This window comes from Tamandua tetradactyla, chromosome 1 (genome assembly GCF_023851605.1).
Source record: "Tamandua tetradactyla isolate mTamTet1 chromosome 1, mTamTet1.pri, whole genome shotgun sequence".
NCBI lineage: Eukaryota > Metazoa > Chordata > Mammalia > Pilosa > Myrmecophagidae > Tamandua > Tamandua tetradactyla.
In genome coordinates this window covers 213,512,296-213,531,592 of record NC_135327.1, presented here as the reverse complement: position 1 = coordinate 213,531,592, position 19,297 = coordinate 213,512,296, and the positions used below count along the sequence as shown (strand labels likewise).

At 35.8% G+C, this 19,297-nt stretch overlaps 1 long non-coding RNA gene across 1 annotated transcript in view; it reads right to left on the bottom strand.

Moving 5' to 3' along the window:
* Positions 1-18,909, bottom strand: part of LOC143688050 (uncharacterized) — a 46,426-nt gene extending 27,517 nt beyond the window's left edge. Inside the window, exons 1-2 of the long non-coding RNA XR_013177802.1 lie at positions 18,781-18,909; positions 18,014-18,394 (exon numbers count right to left, since the gene is read on the bottom strand). This is a non-coding gene — a long non-coding RNA (uncharacterized LOC143688050). The remainder of the gene's footprint in view (positions 1-18,013; positions 18,395-18,780) is intronic.
* Between the last annotated feature and the right edge of the window lie 388 nt (positions 18,910-19,297).

The window sequence follows — 19,297 nt, the reverse complement described above, 5'->3', positions numbered from 1 at the left end:
GCTGGCATACCAGTGAGAATTTGTTAAATCCTCAAAGGTGAGCTTTTGGGGATTTTGTTGTGGCTCTGGGCCAGAACAAGCAATCGGAGCCTTACACCTTCCTGGTGCACACTGGGGATATAGGTGGAGGATATGGATGGGGCCATGCACTCATTTATCCTTCAAGACATCTGCCAACTTTGCGTACTAAATCATCTACTTCGTTCCATGCATGTTCTTTTCTTTGTGGTTACAAGAAAACATGTTACTCTCTGTGAGCTATGAAATTGGCAAATGCCTGTGAATAAATGTACCTTATTCTGCCTCGTAATCCACTTCTTAAAACTGCTGATATTGTCCAATACCCTTAAAAGACCTGGCCTCCACAAGCATTTTATGGCTGTCTGTTCAGCGAGAGCCACCTTTGCCTGAAATCCTCAGCAAATGGGTCTAGTTGGCTGCTTTCCTGCTTTGGTACGTAAATTTCAATGTGTATAAATAATCAAACACTCCCCATCCATTCACTAGAGGAAGGTTATTGTATTTCACATGCTGTTAAAAATCCAGAGTGTCAAATCATGCTTTATAACATCACCCCAGGCAAATATATCATTGTCAGGAGTCTTACTCCAATAAAACCTCTTTATGGGTGATAGATTTTATTTGTGATTTTATGACAAATGTCTGAAACATCAGGTATTCATGTTGTAATCACCTTTTATGGGTTTCAGTTTTATCCCATGCTCAAAAAGAACTTGCACACCTATGCCTAGGATTTAGAAAGGTTGAGCTTTAGATAATAATTTCCCTGGTAGCCTTGGGCGTGATGCTCAATTTCTCTTGCATTGCATCTTTATAAGACCTACTTTGCATGCATGTAATGATAATTAATTGGGCATTAATTCTAATGTTCTTTGAAGATTTGAAAGGGCTTGTGTGTGGCTATGATAGCAGCATCTTTATGAGTTTGGGTCTTTTTTTATTGGATTTCACTGATTACATTTTTATTAATACATTAAGATTAACTCCTAAATGGGAATGTTTCTGTTGCAAATTTTCCATTTTTGCAGAGCAATATTTCAGGTTGTATAGAAATTGATGTAATAGTATGCCAGCATTTCCATTAGGGGATTTACTGCATTTATTTGTTCTCTAATATTAGAGGATGAAAAATCTACCATGGCACAGATAAAATCTTGAAAAATATGATACAAATCTTTTTTTCTAAGAAATTCTAATCGAGAGAATTAGGTATGATTAAGGGTGGTCACTAGATTGGAGTACAATCTGAGTTTTTGAAGAATAAGTTTATTTCCATCTGGATGCAGTAAAAGATTGTCCAGCAAACTGCTAAATTATGGTACAGTCCCTGAAGAGTGAGAAATTCATGAAATACGTGGGTTTGTACTGTCTTTTTCTATAGGATTGAAGGTGGGTGTCACACCACAAAGAATTCAGTGACCCATCATAGCTCTTTGTTTATATTCCCTATGGAAAGTAAACCATAGGCCAATTTAAAGCCCACCAGACACATAAATGTCTTGTCACTTCTATCTTATCCTCCCCAGTTGAATCAAGAAAATATTAACTCTTATGGTTTTGAAATGAGAATGGAATGCCCATAAATTTCAAATTAGGCATTATTAGGTTGAAGCACAAAGAAAGTCAATGTTTCGGAAGTTGAACCATCTAACCAGCAAAAAGATATTTAAAAGGGATATACATTGAATGAACGTAAGTTAATAATTAAATATGATTTAGATTTAGGCTCAAGATGCTATGTGTTGGGAAAATAAGTTCACATTCTCATTCAATATAACCTCTTCCCTCAGCACATTTACTTCATCAGCTAACAAGCTTTCTGAATCTATTCCAGGAAAAAAAAAATGCTTCCACCTAGCCAATTACACTCTCTATTCTGAACCGCAATCATTTTTGAATGATTTTGATATTTAAAGTGTATCTTTAAGTAATCCAAATATGACAAGCAGAAGAAGCAATGATAACAAATAACCGCTCCTGTATTATACACACATTCAAAGGTAAACTCATTTGGCTGAACTCATTCCAATAGCAGAACTCAAAGAAATTTTCAATGTTTAAGCTGGAAAATGTGCAGTTGTTATAAAACCTTTCATCATTGCTAAAATTAAAAGTTCTACACCTTCAGACATGAAGTAATAAAGGTATTTGGTGAGGCACTCTTGATAAGTACATAGTCTACAAAAATGAGAATTTACTTCAGCTATTAAATTCCCTTAACATTCTGGTTACATATTCAGAATTGAATAACACATTTTTAAGGCCTGAAACATTTTCACTGTATTTTGGCTGCTACTTTTCCCATACTGATATTGTAGGAACCTAGTTAAATTATTTCATTTTGAAATAAACTGTATGCATGGACTGTAATAAGTTGCAATGCATGTGCTGATGCTGTCAAATTAATTTCTTAAGACCTGTTGCTTGTTTTTAATGTATAAAATAAAGAAATTTTAAACATGACCCTGGTTCAAAAGGAGGTGTATAGTATATTTTGGAGAATGAGGTTAAGTAAAAGATTAAAAATTAATGGAAAATTCAGTGACATGGATGCTGCAATTTAGGTTTATGAATAAAATAAATCGCTAACTGTGCTGTCTGGACCATTGTAAAATAGAAATGCATTAAATAAAATTCAAAGGGTGATAATGTTGAAATGAGCCAGAGAATTTAAGATCACAATTGGCTGGCACTGTTAGGATTGAGGCACGAGACTGGTGAGTAAGAAAGGGAAGACTGGAGTGGAAACCTGAGGCTCTTGTATGAATACTAATGTGAAACCATCAGAAACCCCATCCTGGACATCACATTCCATTATGCTGCAATTCACACACAATTGGAACATGATAAAAATCAGAGCGCAAAATGTGCTGCTCTGAACACAACATGAGCTGTGTTTCTCAATGCTAATTATGTAAAGGATCCTTTCACCCAAGATTAGTGGAAAAGAAGAGAATTAACAATGAGCAAAGAAATAATGTTTAAATGGAGAGAATCAAAGAAAATATGTTCCATCTTGGCACACCTTTTTGAGAATGCTTTAATTGGGACGAGATTCTTTCGGCTCCAAGTCTAGGAAACTTATTCTGTGGCCCTAATGTGAATCTCTTCTGTCTCCTTTAATGTACCCAGCTTCATCCCTCTTCAATGCCTTTTCCATGCAGTTTTCTCTGTCTCATTACTTCTCTACCACCTGTTCCCCCCGCCCTTAACAATCCCTGCCTGAGCTCTACTTACCTATTGAAATATCAGTTGAAATACCAAGGTCTCGGGCGGGCCGCGGTGGCTCAGCGGGCAAAGTGCTTGCCTGCTATGCCGGAGGACCTCGGTTTGATTCCCGGCCCCAGCCCATGTAACAAAAACGGAGAAACAGAATACAATAAAACAAGAAAATGTTTAAAGATGTTTCCCTTTCTTCCTTCCTTCCTTCCTTCTCTCTGTCTTTCCTTTAAAAAAAAAAAAAAAAAAAAAGAAATACCAAGGTCTCATGATGGTCTTTCTCTGGTGGCTTTAGTCAATATTAAGGGTTTCTATCACATGTTCTAAATCCTTAATTCTCAAGGGGTAGTCCAGCATCAGCAGCAGCAGCAGTACCCTGAAGTGAGTTAGAAATGCACCCACACCAGACTTCTGTATCGGAATATGCATTTTAACAAGAACCTCTAGACAGCTTATTTGCAAATCAACATGTAAGAGGCAGTGATTTAAAAACTTTGTATTCTTCCTTTACAGTATTTATAAGCTAAGACAGCACAGGGCAATGCTCATCTATTTTACCACTGTGCACTCAAAATAATAGGCTAAATAACAAGTGTTGCCTAACATCCTCTTCTGCTCAGTAAACTCTGTGAAGGAAGGAACCTTGTTTGTCTTCATTGTCTGTCTAGTGCCTAGAATAAGTGGTCTGAGTATATTGTTGAATAAATTAACGAATAGGAGAAAATTTCTGTACCTCCAATTCTGAAGCTGTGGAACACAGGGTGGGAGGGAAGAGAGAAGAGACAATGCTGGCAACAGAGAGGAGTAGCCAAAGCAAAATCCACCAGATATGTTGAAAAGAACCCACCAGAGAAAAAGACAAAAGTTCCAGTGAAACACAGTAGGGTCCTCAGGATTCTCTTAAAGAAGAGAACTGAAGGTTTTAGGGTCCTGTGTACCTAGATCCTTGACTGTTTCCCAGTGAGATAAAGGCTATGCTTGCAAGATTTATAGCTCAAATTAATCGGATGCTTAGCTACAGGCATTCCACTCCTGATAGAATAATACCAGGAAGCTCTCTGTTGATAGTTTCTTCTAGCCTCAGTTATATAAAAAGCCCCCAGTTTTATCCCAACCACTGTTGCAGCTACTTGCTCCTCTTTCATCCTTTGTCCCCATCCACAGTATATTTTAGATGCTTGCCAATCATTGTTGCCTTTTCTCAAACAGGCCTGGGTTTTTCAGCTTCTGTGCCTTTGTATAAACTGCTCCTCCGTTGAACTATCTTTACTCACAATACATTTCTGCCCAGGCCTACCCATCCTTCAAGGTATAGTTTTCATCTCCCTCCAACAATACACTTCTTCCCTAAGCATCTAAACAGATTAAATGTCTTCCCTACCTGTACCTTTACCATGACTGCTTTATATCATGATGATTGAAGTTGCCAGAGTGAGCTTGATATACAATTACTTAAATCTATTAGAATTAAATTATAATTTTCCAGAAAAGTTTGAATCATTTATGTAAGATCCCAGTTACAAACCTGGGAACTGACTAGTGCAGTGCTTTGTTTGTAGTTACACCTCAAAATGTTTCTCAAATTAGATTGACTGGAATTGGTTTACTGGATTAAGCAAGAGCTAAGGTGAGATTTTGACACCTCAGACACTTCAGAGAAGTCTTCACATAGTACTATAAAGAAAATCATTAACTTCTGTGAGCAAGACATATAAAGACTTTCAAAAGTCATCACAAAGCATATGTACTTCAAAACACAATCAGAAACCTGTACTGGCCATTATCTATCTGCTTCTCTAATTGAACTCTCTTCCTTGCAACTTTTTCTGTTTCATCAATATACCCATGTGAAGGTACCCAACTGGAAATGAAGAATATTACTGACTAACCCCAATTCTCTCTCTTGCATCTTGGAGGTATTAGATGTGAAAACTGGATTTTAATCTGGTTTTAAACTGTAAAGTGAATCAATGGTCTCCTTAAACAAATTTGCATCTGCTTATTTGATATTTCACTCTTATAAATAGCTGATAGTTGACAATCTAAGAGATCAAAAGTCCCTTTGCTTTACTTCTGAAATCCATGAGAATGTCCTACAGACCACCTTGTTTTGATCTTTTATTTTGTTCTGTCAGTATTATACTAGCTCTTGAGGGCAGGCCCAGATAAGATCTCTTAATGGGTATGTGGTTAAATGGAATCATAATCTCCAAGCAAATGCTGAAAATGTGCCATTGTAAGCCAGACCTTTTTAGTTTTCCTCCTACTTAGCAGAGATGGAGTTTTTCATCTTTCGTCACATGCTGTGTGTCTAGAACTAAAAGATGCATATGGCGCTGGAGGGCAGGGGAGTGTGGGATAGAGACAGAGTAACTGCATGTGGCCACCACACAGAGATCTTCAAAGTTTATTTTTGCAGCTTTCAAGAGTCAGAGTGTTGTGGTGACACCATGAAAGAGGAAATTCTATTCTTTCCATTAAAATTAAAAAAAAAAATCTAAAAGAAATAAAATGTACCAGTTATTTTAAAAGGAAATATTGACAGCAAAGCCAGACAGGCAGGTGAACATTAGAACAAATTGGAACTGGAAAAAATCACAAGGGAAAATCTGTAAAGAGATATGTCATAAACAAATGTTCTTTTGTTTGGTGAGATGTTCAGAGGCTGGGAACTGAGACAATTTTAGATTTTTTCTTTGCTCAAAGACCTATCAGAAATTTGGCAAGGAAAAACTAACAAGAAATTCCAATCCTGTTTTTCTCAAGAACAACACATTCCCCATCATTTGGGGCTTGAAGCCATACTCTCGGCTGGGTAGTCCCCTGAAAGTAGCCTTTACTGGGACATAGTTATAAATACTTGTGTGCATTTTAGACCAAATAAGCAGCAAAGGAGGGCCAATCTTCCATCACTGGGGAGAAAAGATCATTTGATAGTCAGAGGCTTTGGTGATAGAATTATGTGTGCTTTGTTTTTATTTTTTCTCCAGGAATACTGGATTGAAAAATAAAGAAGCATTAGGAATGATAAATCTTATTAGGGCTTGCTGTGTGTCATATTTGGCTTCCCCAATATTTTAACCTCATTTATAATTAATACATTATAAATATAGTGTGCCTTTGCCAGAGAATGTAGCCCAGATGTGATAAAACACACCTTGTCTTTGCTTGGCTGGAGCCAAACACTTTACTTCCTTTTTTTCAAAAGGTCACTTAGAGGATCATCTATTGATTGTGGCTTAAGGTATGAAACTACATTACAGCCATTCATGAAATTATAAGACTTCAAAACAAAACACAATCTCTCTATAGAGTCGATTCTCAATATGATTTAGAGATTAAATCTGTCCATTCAAAGAAGCTATTGCTTGGATTTATGTTGGAGCACGGATATGGGTGTTTGAAAAGAGACTTTCAATCTTCTGTGTTATGAAGCAGTGCATCACAATGGAAAGAACATGGGATTTAGAGTTAGAGACTTATTGTTTGGTTCAAACCTGTTCAGAAAAGTGTAAGTACCACTTATACTGAAGACAAACCAAACTCAAGAATACTGTAAACTGGGTGTTGGAAGGTTTCTTTACTACTGTGTAGCAAAATGGGTTTTCTGCATGCATGCAATACATAATCACTGTTAGCAAAGGCCCAGTCCTCAAAAATAAAAAATAAAAAAAAAGAACTTCCTAGGCTGAATAACTGAACTGGAAACAACTATATTCAATCAAAAGATGTTTATTGGAAAATAATGACTATTACACAATTTTTAGGACACGTGCCAAAAGCTATGCCTAGCATGTAGTTCATCAGATAATCTATGAGAAAACTCATTTTATTTGCAAGGTTTCAAGCTCTAAGCCCTGGTTCAATTCTGTGGCCACAGTTATTGTCAGAAGCTTTCAGTGGAATTTGATTCGGAAATTATTACAGGAGTATCAGGAATTTAAAGCTTTACTGCAATTCCCTAGCCATGGCACTTGGGAAAACCCATAGTCTGGTGTGATTGTGGGGGAGAAGCAGTAGCTTCTATATTGGACTCTGCATTATTTCTTTCTAACCCTCCCAGTAAACTTGGGTAGGAGTGTTGTCTCCGTACACATTTATGCATTCAGACATGACATATCATAATTCATTTCTTTAGTGAATAACACAGCTAGTATGAGAGATTCCACATAAATATATTAATGACTTTTCTAAAAATAGGCATGCATCTTAATGAAGCTCATCAGTGTAAAATTTGCAAGACTATAAATTGCTCCCTTTTGAGAAAATGTAGTGTAACATATCTGAGTTATTAAAATTGTATTGATATAGAATAGGAACAAAAATTTGGATTTGAGTGATTAACTAAAATCTTAGAAGCAAAGTACGAATGTTTCAAATTCTTAAAAAAAATTTTAAATCAAATTATCATAGACATGTCCGTAGTGATATAGCAATATTTTCATTAACCAAAAACTTGATAAAGCAGTTTAGCTTGATAAAGGTTTCTTAAGAAATAATTTATCTACTTGTCCAGAAAATAACATTGTAGCTTTAAAGAGTCTGGGAACTTCAAAACAAGAGTCAATAGAAAAAGATTAAGCAAACTACTTTCTTTAGGAGTCCTTACTTGAAATTAATTATTAGTTAATCAGAAACAGTACCTTGTAGTTAGTGATTTTTTTCTTACACATTTACTAGCATTTGATAATCTAATCCTAGCTAAGCATTGAAAAATAATGTCTCTCAGGCACTCCCATCATTCAAAATTGTTTTCAGAATAACAGGAAAAGGGAGGAAAGTTAAACTGAAAATTCCATCTGGTTCTAATTCAGTATTCCCAATAGACTTTTGTGCACCACCTTCAAAAAAAGAAAACCAAATTAAAATTGACATGTTACTAATTTGAGGAAGCAAGTAGAATACCACTCTAAAAGATGTTCCCCTTTCTTTAAAAAAAAAAAAAAGTGTTCTTCTGTGTTTTAAAACACCACTAAGGAGAGAGGGGCTAGGGCAACCGCCTTTATTATGCTAATATGTCAACCTGGGGGAGGGGAGGGGGGTAACTTGAATATTTCAGTTTAGCTGAGAAATAAACCATTCAAAATGTTTTTGATTATATCTAACCTGGAATAAAGTGTTTCATCATTAGGGAACACATTTGGTGTTTTTTGTAACATTAAGTGTGTCAAACATTAATCCATTCCTTTTTTTTTTCTTTAAGAAGCACTTTTGTGGATGTTTTGCTTCTGCATCTTCCTTCGCTTGAAGGCATCCCTCTCTGTTCCAGGCCCAGTGTTCCCAGGCTTCTCTTTACTCTTAGGTTCTGGGGTTCCCTCACACTGGGATTGTTTTTCTGTTAGAAAATTTTCCTGTGTTGGGGGGGTGGGGGTAAGATAACTCAGAACCCTAACAGAAAATGAAGATCTTTTTGGTTGCTAGGGACAAACTATTCTCTTGGACATCTGATTTTAATTAAATGTCCCGCCACGAGTGGAGTGAAGGGAAGAGGGGGGAAGATGAGTTTCTACTACTATAGCTTGTAACTTTCTGACTGTAACCCAATATACTTAATAGGTTTTCAGTAGATATATGGGATTTCAAAATACATGTGTGTTTGTGTCGCAGTGAGGTTCCCAGAAGGCCATGTAGATTTTATCTATGTAACTATACATAATATAGATTTTATATATGTATTTGCTACGAAACCTAATTAATTTGCATAGAAGAAAAAAATAGTTAAGATTTAGTCAAAAAAACCAAACAATTTTATTAGCATAATGGTATTGAATTTCTTTAAATTCTAGTATCTGAGTTGGTGAGGTAAAGGGATTGGAGTGATATAATGGAGCTTGAACTCTTCAGTTAATTGAAGAATAAATTTTATTTTTAATCATAATTGAAAAATAAATACAGTTTATCTTTGAAGAGCATAAATGCATATGAAAGGTTCATGGACAGAAAGTAATACTGTACTGATGGTTTGTGGAGTCACTTCCATTTGAGATCGTTTCAAAGGCAATTCTGTTGGAAAGACTCAAGTTTAACATGTACCACTTAGAATAAAGTTCAGAATACTATCCTCATGTCAGAGCGTCCGAAATACACCTGTATTCATCAAGATTCAGCAAGACAAAATTTAAAGTAATGCTAGGCTGACTCCCCTACTGCCAGAATTTTTGGTTTTACTATGATTTATAATAATATTCTAATAGTTTTCTGATTGTAAAATCAATGTATTTAGTAGTTTGAAGAAAATAAAGCAGTATAAAGATAAACAAAAGTTATCTGTAATTTTTTACTTTAACTGCCAACTTAATATTTTGTTATATTTCTTCTTATTTTGATACTCTTTTCTAAACACATACAGCTGTACCTATGAACAAGATTTTAAGAATATTTTAGCTTACTGTATTATAGCTTGGTTTCCTACTTTATTTTTTTACTTAATAGTGTATCATCATCAATTACCCCATTATTTTCTTTGAAAGCAATGGTTATATAATATATCATTGCTTGATTATTATTAAACAACAAATTCTTTAATAAAGTCTTTTTTTTACGCAGTTGAGGTGTTTCTTTTTTGCCAGTATAAATTTTATTAAAATAAATATCCTTTTAGATATAGTTGGAGTGATTGTATTATTGGTAAGTTGATATGACAGACTAGATATAGATATGTAGATATAGAAATAGAATATAGATATAGATACAAATGATAGATAAAGATATAGACAAAGGAATAGGTATGGATAGCGATAAAGAGACATTTGGTGAATATTCAAAAGAGGCAGTCAAAATGAGCTAGAAAGAAATATGTAATAAGTTTGATACTATTTGAATGGTATACATATGTACAGTAAAGGTTTGATTATAAATGATACATAGTGAAAGAAAAATTTCTGGAGATTAGCCGAGATTAAAACTAAAAGAGAAATAATTAATTGCCTCATTTTGCTCTGATGCTAATTTTGAGTTAAGGGACCATCTATTGCCTAAGTTTTAAGACAAGTATACTTCTTTACATGACTTCTTTATGACACTGACATGAAATAAAAGTGATGATCTTCAGAAGTTAACATAGGGAATTGAAGTAGCTTGTACATGCACACAAGGTAGGCAGGACAAGAAAGTATTAATGCTTTCTCCTCACTTAACATAACAAATTAGTGCCACTGTTTAATTTGTAAAATATAATCTAAATATATTCCAAATTTCTTCCAGAAAAGTAGTACATCATCTCCTCAATGTCCAAGCTCTCTTTTATGTTGTCAAATGACAAAAAGTGTCATTTAAGTGGTCCTCTTTAAAAATTTGTCTGAAATGAAATTAATTTGGGAGTTTTCCTTCTAAATTATTATTTTTTAATTTACTCAAAGCATTGAATGCTTCTGAATTAAGATTGACCCTATTTCTTTTTCAAATTTTGTAATGTAAAATGCATTGTGTAAATTTAGCACAAAGCATGAGTAAACTATAGAGTTTTATCTTCTATATGATACAAAAATATTTTTACTTGCAAAATAAGTAATGTCATCTCAAGTAGCATCCTTACTAAAGAATGCTAAATCTGGCAATGTGTTATAAAGATTTCTTGCATTTACATTTTATTTGGGTGAGATATTGCTAAATACCATATATCCTTGCTTTTCTTTCTAAACTTAAACAATATATAATCCTGTTTCCAAAACCTCTACACTTTATTTTAACATCACTAAGGCAGTACTCATTTTTTAAGGACTTGAAACTTAAGGTCATAAAATAATTATTATTTTCAAGTGTTTTAAGAATCTAAGAAAAAAGATGTTCTTTTTCTTCAAAATCAGCAGTATATTGAGATGTTTTCCTTTTCTTTTTATATCAGTTACATATTTGAATGCAATTCATAAATCCCAGTGGTTTTTAGAAAGGGCTTTTGTGATTGTGTAAGAAAATGTTCTCTATGTCAGTAATAAATGGCAGTCATGGAATTTTGGCAGCAAATGTATTAGACGTCCACATGAAATGAATGGATATTTCTCCACTTAGATTAATTCATGTTATACTATGTTACTGTAGAGAATGATAATAGAATTCCTCTTGCAGGCTTGTCATGGATAAAATATTGTATCCATTCTATAACATTACATGGATGAATGAGATCAGACAGTATTTAAAAAACGTGACTTCAGAAATGGTGTCTTCAGAGAAAAGTGTAATGGCAACTGTGATATCGTAAAAAAAAATCCCTATTTCAAATTCAGCTCTGATGTTGAACTTCTCAGGACAGCTATTTTCACAATGGCACCTTAAGACATTTGGTATTCAATGTAAAAATGCAGAATGATTTGCTATGGATATAGGGCAAATTCTCCTTAAAGAGAAAACAGTGTACCTACAGAGATAAGCATGCTCATACAATTAATATGGAATAATTTCGACAGTTAAAAAAAGAAAGGGATTAATTGTACTTGGCCAACAGTGCCGAAATATGTCTAACAGCTTGGCCCAGAGCATGCTGCTCTATGACCTGGGTTTCTCCATACAGAAACATATCAGTTCTGCCTGTGCAAGTCAAAGGGATTGTCTCTTTCCTAGAGCACAGTAAAATTATACTGAACACCAGTTATGTAGTCCTGGAGCAGATGAAGCCCTGTGAGCTCAGCGGTTTCCAGTGATACTCAGGTTCATACACTCACATATGCACATATGTTCCAGGTAGGTTGGCAATTTTATTTCTCTTTCTTCCACAGCACTGAAGGACCCAATCCTCCTATTCCACCCAGTTTGGCTTGTTCATCAAAATATCTTGAACAGAAAATTTATGACGCATCTTTTTGCTTAAGTTTTCTTTTCTTGATTTATTTCAGTTCCCTATTTACTTTAATATGGCGATCCTCCAGAAATAAAGGAACTAGGCACGTGTCAGTCATTGTCAGAATCTTTGATCTGTACACTGAAGAACTGGCAATATCAATAATGTTCTTTTCTTTTAGAATGAAAATTCTTTGGTTCATCCTGTGTTTGTATGGTCTTGCAGCTTTTTAAAACATGTGGGAAGGAAAAAATGAACATGCACATCGTGACACTATCCAAGCAACTGCTCTTTTAGTGTGCAGTACTATAAGATTCTGATTGGTTACGTATTGGTTTAATTTTCTTCTTAGTTTGAGATTTCTGCAATCACCAACACAACAATCAGTACTTTGTGTTCTAAGACACAGCAGCGCTGTTACCCTTGGTATATGGCTTTTCCATTTTCTTGTTTCATATTTCTAAGTCTCTCTCACTCTCCACCTGCAGAACTTGAGTCAGAGTTGATGTTTATTTTTGATACCCAAGTCATTTTTGCAAAGATAGAGGCAGCTGATAGAATGACAACTGAAGACATTGGCACTTCATTTCTCTCAAGGACTAGGAACCACTCATTTCTTCCTGAAATCAAGTAAAAACTGACATCTTTGGAATTTCCATATTCTTCTCTTAAACAGTGCTTTCATGTGGTGTAAGAAGTTTTAGGGCAATGGTTCTCAAAATTTGTCTGTGTATAAGGGCACAATGCCAAGCCACACCCACAGAAAAGTCCATTGATGTGTCTGGGGATAGAACCAAGAATCAGCATTTTTAAAATTCCACAGGTGAGCTTCTTTCTCTAAGCCAACTCTTCCCATGTAGAACATGACTCCTGGGGGCTAGTAATGTGGGACAGAACTCCTGGGATGAGTTAGAACCCAGCAGCAAGGGATTGATAATGCCTTCTTGACAAAAGGGAGAAGAGAGAAATGAGACAAAATAAAGTTTCAGTGGCTGAGAGATTTCAAACAGAGTCATGAGGTTAGCCTGGAGGTTATTCGTAAGCATTATATAGATATCCTTTTAGTTGATGGTATATTGGGGTGACTGGAGGGAAGTACCTGAAACTGTTGAGCTGTGTTCCAATAGCCTTGATTCTTGAAGACGATTGTATAAAGATACAACTTTTACAACGTGACTGTGTGATTGTGAAAATCTTGTATCTGATGCTACTTTTATCCAAGGTATGGACAAATGAGTAAAAATATATAGATAAACAAATAAATAAATGAGAGGGGAATAAAGGGTAAAATAAATTGGGTAGATGGAAATGCTAGTGCTCAATGAGAGGGAGGGTTATGCTATGTATGATATTGTAACCCACCATGCATGGAATATATGTGTGTGAAAAATCGTCAATAAAAATATTTTTTTAAAAAAAGAACTGCCCAGGTGAACCCAAATGAGAGCCAGAGTTGAGAACTTTGCTTTTAGGTCATAGAAATGAGACTGATTTATTCTGCTCTTGCTCTTTATGTAGTTCAAACAATTTATTCCATAAATAAAAAACACAGATTCTGGAGTAAAACATGTATCAAAGCAACAGGGAATACTTTTAATCCAAAACAAACAACCAAAAAAAGAATAATACTTTTAATCTGGAATCCTGAATATAAATCCATAGATATGAGATAAATGCTATAGATGAGCCCTACTCAGCTCTTTAGTCAACACCGGGTGGGTCCGGAAATTAGTTGTATGGTCACAGCTCTTTCAATCCAGGGATCCTGAGGGACTTCTGAACATCTTCATTACTTAGTATCAAAGTGCGCCCACTCTGGAGTCAGACAGTCGTGCTTTTTTCAATTCTCACTCCGCCATTTCAGAGCATTGTGACTTTTGGAAATGGAATCATTCTCTCCGGAAATATTTCACCCATCTTGAAAATGGGAATAATAACCACATGATTTTATAAATAAGGAGCTTTAAAATATAAATTACTGATTAACCTTCTGTGAATAATTCCAAAGGAAGGAGAGGGAATAGTGAGACATATTTAGAAATACCAGTGTAGGTAAATAAAAAATTCCTGCTAGATTTAATCTAACCATGGATGCAAAACAGAGTGGTATGGAGTAGTACCTGAAAGGGTTTAATTGCAAAATATTTGAGGCCTATCATAAAGGTCAAAAAACAAAGACACTGCATTTTTGTTTTTAGTTATGTTTGGGGGAGACAATATGGGGAAAAATGGTGTGAAGATGACATACAATAGAGAAAGCAAAAGTGCTGAATTTCTATGTTTTTAAAATTTTTCCACCAAAAAGGATCATTTCTGGTGCAAGATCTAGTTCAGTGATAAAATTCTTGCCAGCCATGCAGGAGACCTAGGTTCGATTCCTGGACAATGCACCACCAAAAAAAAAAAAAAAGTATAATTTCTAATTTGGAAAAGAAAAAATTAAACTGGTAGGAGGATTAGATTAAGGGTAAATATTTTTGGTTTTTGCATGGGTGTGGCACCGGGAACTGAACCTGGGTCTCTGGCATGGCAGGGGAGAACTCTGCCTGCTGAGCCACCATGGCCCACCTGAGGGTAAATACTTTTTGTGTTAAATTGTAGGGCCTTCTGAATGACATTTTGTGCTATGTAAAGAATCTTCAGGTGTGAAATGAAACCACTGAGGGATCTTAATGCATGGAAAACATGGCACAGACTGGCTGTTTTCCTGATTGTCAAAGAGAAATTATAAATTTCATCCCTTACAAAATTCTGAAGCAATTTACTAAGGTACATGAAATTTATTAGGACACAATTTGGGGGGGCTTTAAAATATATAAGGTTTTGCTAAAAACACATGCCAAAACTATCCTACTTTTCTGATAGCAATGCCAGACACACAAGGACAATATAAGCATTTTCCCTGTAGATGCCATCAGAGTATTTAGCTCAGGGGCCATTCCACATGGATCCTGCTGGCATACTCCATCCTGTTGATTGACACCAGGGAGTTGGTTCCAGAACACTGAGTTTTTGGCCTCCCAATGCTAAAATAACTACTAAACAATGGCAGAGATTGGTAGGAGGAGGGAATAAACAGATTGTATTGCAGTAACACAAGCCTGTGTAATCAAAGGCTGACCTTATATCTGGAATCCTTTGATTTGGTGGGTGAGGGCAGGGTAACAAGAGCTGCTAAGAGGTTAAATAAGATCTAGACAGGAAAGTATCTATTGATTATGGCAATACGGATTATCAAAATTATTGATAACTTGGTAAGAGCAATTTCAGTGGACTCCTATAGAGAGATGTCACATTGATAAGGGTTAAGGAATAAAAGGAGACTTCAGGTAAAGATGAACATGAGACTTCTACTCACTCTCCAATCTGAAACAAAATAAACAATTGCATTGGATGTTTGTTTTTTGTGTTTTTTTTTCTTAAGACACAAACCATCAAGTAAAGGGAAAATGTCAGATGCAGAAATGGCAGCACCATTTTTCAAGTTGTAGAGCAACTAGATGGTTACAGCTTCCCTTCCAAGAAAACAGAGTCTAAATCCAGCTATGGGGAAATCTTATTAATTGTTTATTTAATTTTGATCAGACATCAAAAAATCACCAGACTTCTGAGAATATGAAAATACAGACCGAAATGAAAACCAAAAGACAAAAAAACAAAATCTACCAAAAAGGATAGTTAAACAGAAAACAGGAGAAAAAATTAAAACAACAACAATAACAAAGAGCTGGGGAACAGTCTATGGTGTCCTCAACCTCTTAATTAATAAGAATACTAGACAAAGGACAGCACAAAATGGAGGGTAAGAAAGTATAGAATAAATAATTCAATGATACTTACTAGAATAGAAAAGCATGAGTTTCTAAACTGAAAAGACCCACAGCCAGAGGTGAAAACAGGCCTACACTAAGGCAATTGGTTGTGAAATTTCAGCATACTGTACACAAAGAGAAGATCCCGCAAACTTCCAGAGGGAGAAGCTAACAATGAAAAATATGTCATATGTAGAAGATCAAAGCCCAGAGTGACTTTAGACTTCTTTAACAACAAATCTGAAAGCTGGAAAACAAGGAACCAATTCCTTCACAACCCTAAAAAGAAAAACGATTTATAAAATAGCTCCTAAGCTCAACTACTAATTAACTGTGAATGTTAAAGTGCCTAAAAAACATATTTTCAAGGCAATAGTCCTTAGGAGACTCTCAAAAAAGCTATCCCACCCTGAAGAAAGTATTAATTAAGAAAGAGGAAACTATGGAAAGTAGAAATCAAGATCCAATAGAGAAGAAAGAAGAAGGAAATCACTATTATGAAGCTAAAGGGTACAGCATGGCTGGGTACCAAGCATGTAGAGCAGCCAGTCCAAATTGGGTTAGATTAGAAAGCTGTAGGACAGGTTTGTGAGAAGTACACTTGATGTGTCTGAGTATATTGACAGCAGATGTAGACGCTTGGTGAAAAGTTTGGGAATGCATTAGTAATGAGAACATAGGAAATAAAACAGAATGAAACAGAAACAAAATCAAAAGCCCCACAGAGAACAGTCAATTAACTATAGGATGAAAAATGGGAGGGAATGAGGAAATGAAGAAAACATGGTTAGACAAAATTTCAAAGTTTTCCAAGTAGGAAAGCAGAGAAAGGGAGAATTTGGGATTTGTTAGCGTTGCACTGCTTTGGTTTTCAAAAATCCAAAATGATGGTTTATGTTTGTAAGCAGGATCTGATGGCCACTGAGGTTATTTCAGGAGAGAGGTGATTATTGTGCAATGAAGTTTTTGAGGGTACAAGAGAGTATGAGGTCAGGAGAACAAAGGGGAGGGACATTTCCTGTGTTTCACAGCAATTCGATTTGGACATTTAGTGGAGGAAAGATACAGATAGATTTTTTTTTTCATTAAACAATAAGATGAGACTGTTAGACCTTTTCTTGTTACCTCATTTACTTTTTCAATAATCTAAGAAGTAAGCATTTCAACTGTCCCCATTTTATGAAAGAGGGAACTGGGGCTCAGAGAAGTTTACATAACTTTCTTAAAGTCACAGAACTAGTAAGAGGAGAGTAGGAAATGAAAATCAAGGCTGATCCGATCCCCATGTCCTGATCCCAAGCTCTCTGCAAAACTTCCTCTCTTGTAAAATTTAGAATTCACCCACAAGTTGCTCAGTGCCCCAGCAGGAAAGATGGTCAGATACACAGATGCCTTTATGCAGGGTATACTATGAATGCTACAAGAAAAGGCAGCATATGCAAATGATTCAATTAAACCTGGAATAGCAGTTTCTCTTACTGTTCCCTCTCCCTTCCAAGCCAGGACAACCATCAGAAAAGTAAAAATAGAAAAACAGGTGCTTTATTTTTAGTAGAATGACATTTCTAACCTATCTCTAGGTATCTGAGTTTCCATGAAAATCCTCTTTTTGTGTGTGTGTACTCCATTCTTTCTGTGTTCTTCATTCTCTCAGTAACCCAACTCTATCCTTATTTTCTAGCTCAAAATTGTTAATGGGATGAGAGGAAAGGCATGATGAAATACTTGATGTATCTTCCCAAAATGCTGTGTGTCAACTACTTTGTTGGCAATAATGGCATACATATTAAGAGGTTTGGCTGACTCTACTGATGAAGCATACAGAAAAAAAAAATGTAAATGTTCATACCCCTCAAAGAACTTGAATGGCTGTAAAGATATTATCAGGGAAGTCACTACAGACTCAGAGCTCTTAAGACATTCCTAAAAACAGAATATTCAAGCTGACTTTCTTAAAAAACTCTGATGAGTGAAGTGTAGGAGAATGAGGCTTTGGGAGAGTCTCAAAAGATAGACAATCATGAGATATTAATTTGAAATATTTAGAGTAACATAAGAACAGAGTACATTCCTAGAAATTAAATTTTGAGTTAATATGCAATGTTGAAAAGAGAAGCATATTAATTTTTTGCCCCCATCCCCCCCAAAAAACACCTAACTACATAAATAAAAATTAAAATCCACTTACCTAGAAATGGAGTAGCAGCTTCCTTAAAAGATAGAGCAAAGTCTATGTACCTGAGGGCTCTCTCCCAGGGCACTGCAGAAGATGAGAGGATGGCTTAGGCTTCAGCCCTGTTCTTCTTTGCCTCTCACCTACATTTCTTTCCCTGCATTTTACAGCCCATTTGCCTCTATCCAGGGAACTGGGATAACTTCTAGCCCATATATACTGTGAGTGGAAATGACATGTGTTACTGCTGGCCTAGAGCCAAGAGGAGAGGGTTTGGGTTCCATGTGCACCTACCTCCCTTCTCTGCTCTGTCAGTGCTCATAAGATCTTATACTCCAGGTGGTAGAGCTACAGGATTTGAAACCTGGGTTCTTTTATAGCCAAGCCTCTCCTAACCTGTGTTGTAGAGAAGACATGGGTGAGGGATTGACTGAGATCATGACAAGCTTCTAAGATTCAAGGCTAATTTTTTACCACCCAGGCCGTGAGTAGGTAGACAGACTATCTTATGACTTTTGCATTTTCTATGCACACAAACTAAGGCAGGCCAAACATTTTATGAAGAAATAAAATTATCAAAAACAAAAAATACATCTGCTTTTCTACCTAATCAGTCAATGGGAAACAAATTTTCATCACTGACGTCAGTGGCTCTGCAATTTAAGAAACACATCCTTTTAAATCATTTTGCAAATATAAGCTCATTTCAAGTGAGGGTCTTGACTTCGATCTCATTGCACTTTGAACACCTATTTGACAAGTATTTTGACTTTATAACTCACCGGCTTAACACTATGGAGAGTTGGGTCATTGTCATACTCATTTGCTCTTCCAGTTTCGGGAGAACAGTCTCCTTAAAAAAGCTGAAGCCTTTGTTCCAGCAACAAGTCCCAGCTACTCTCTTCTTGCAAATTAGCAAACCTCAGCCAGTAAAATATGTAGAACTTGTTTCTCAGCAAGTCTCAAATATTTCCTCGCCAAGGACATTTGCTGTAACTGCCCTTCATTAGGGCGTTTGCCACTTTGCTGAGTTCTTACTTCCCAGTAGGCAGATTCCTGCCATTTTTTTCTCAGCACACCCATAAAACTTGAAATCACTCTCTGGAAGTAGCCCATAATGACTTGCGTTCCTAGGCAGGCATAGAAAACTTGACCTGCTGGCTCTACTACCTTGCCTATCAGGGGAGATAGGCAGGTGGTTTAAATCAAACTGTAAATGAAAATCACAAACCCAGTATTGGAAAATAAACCTCTGATTAAGAAGGAATTCTGCTTTTTTTGCCTAAACAAAACTTAAAG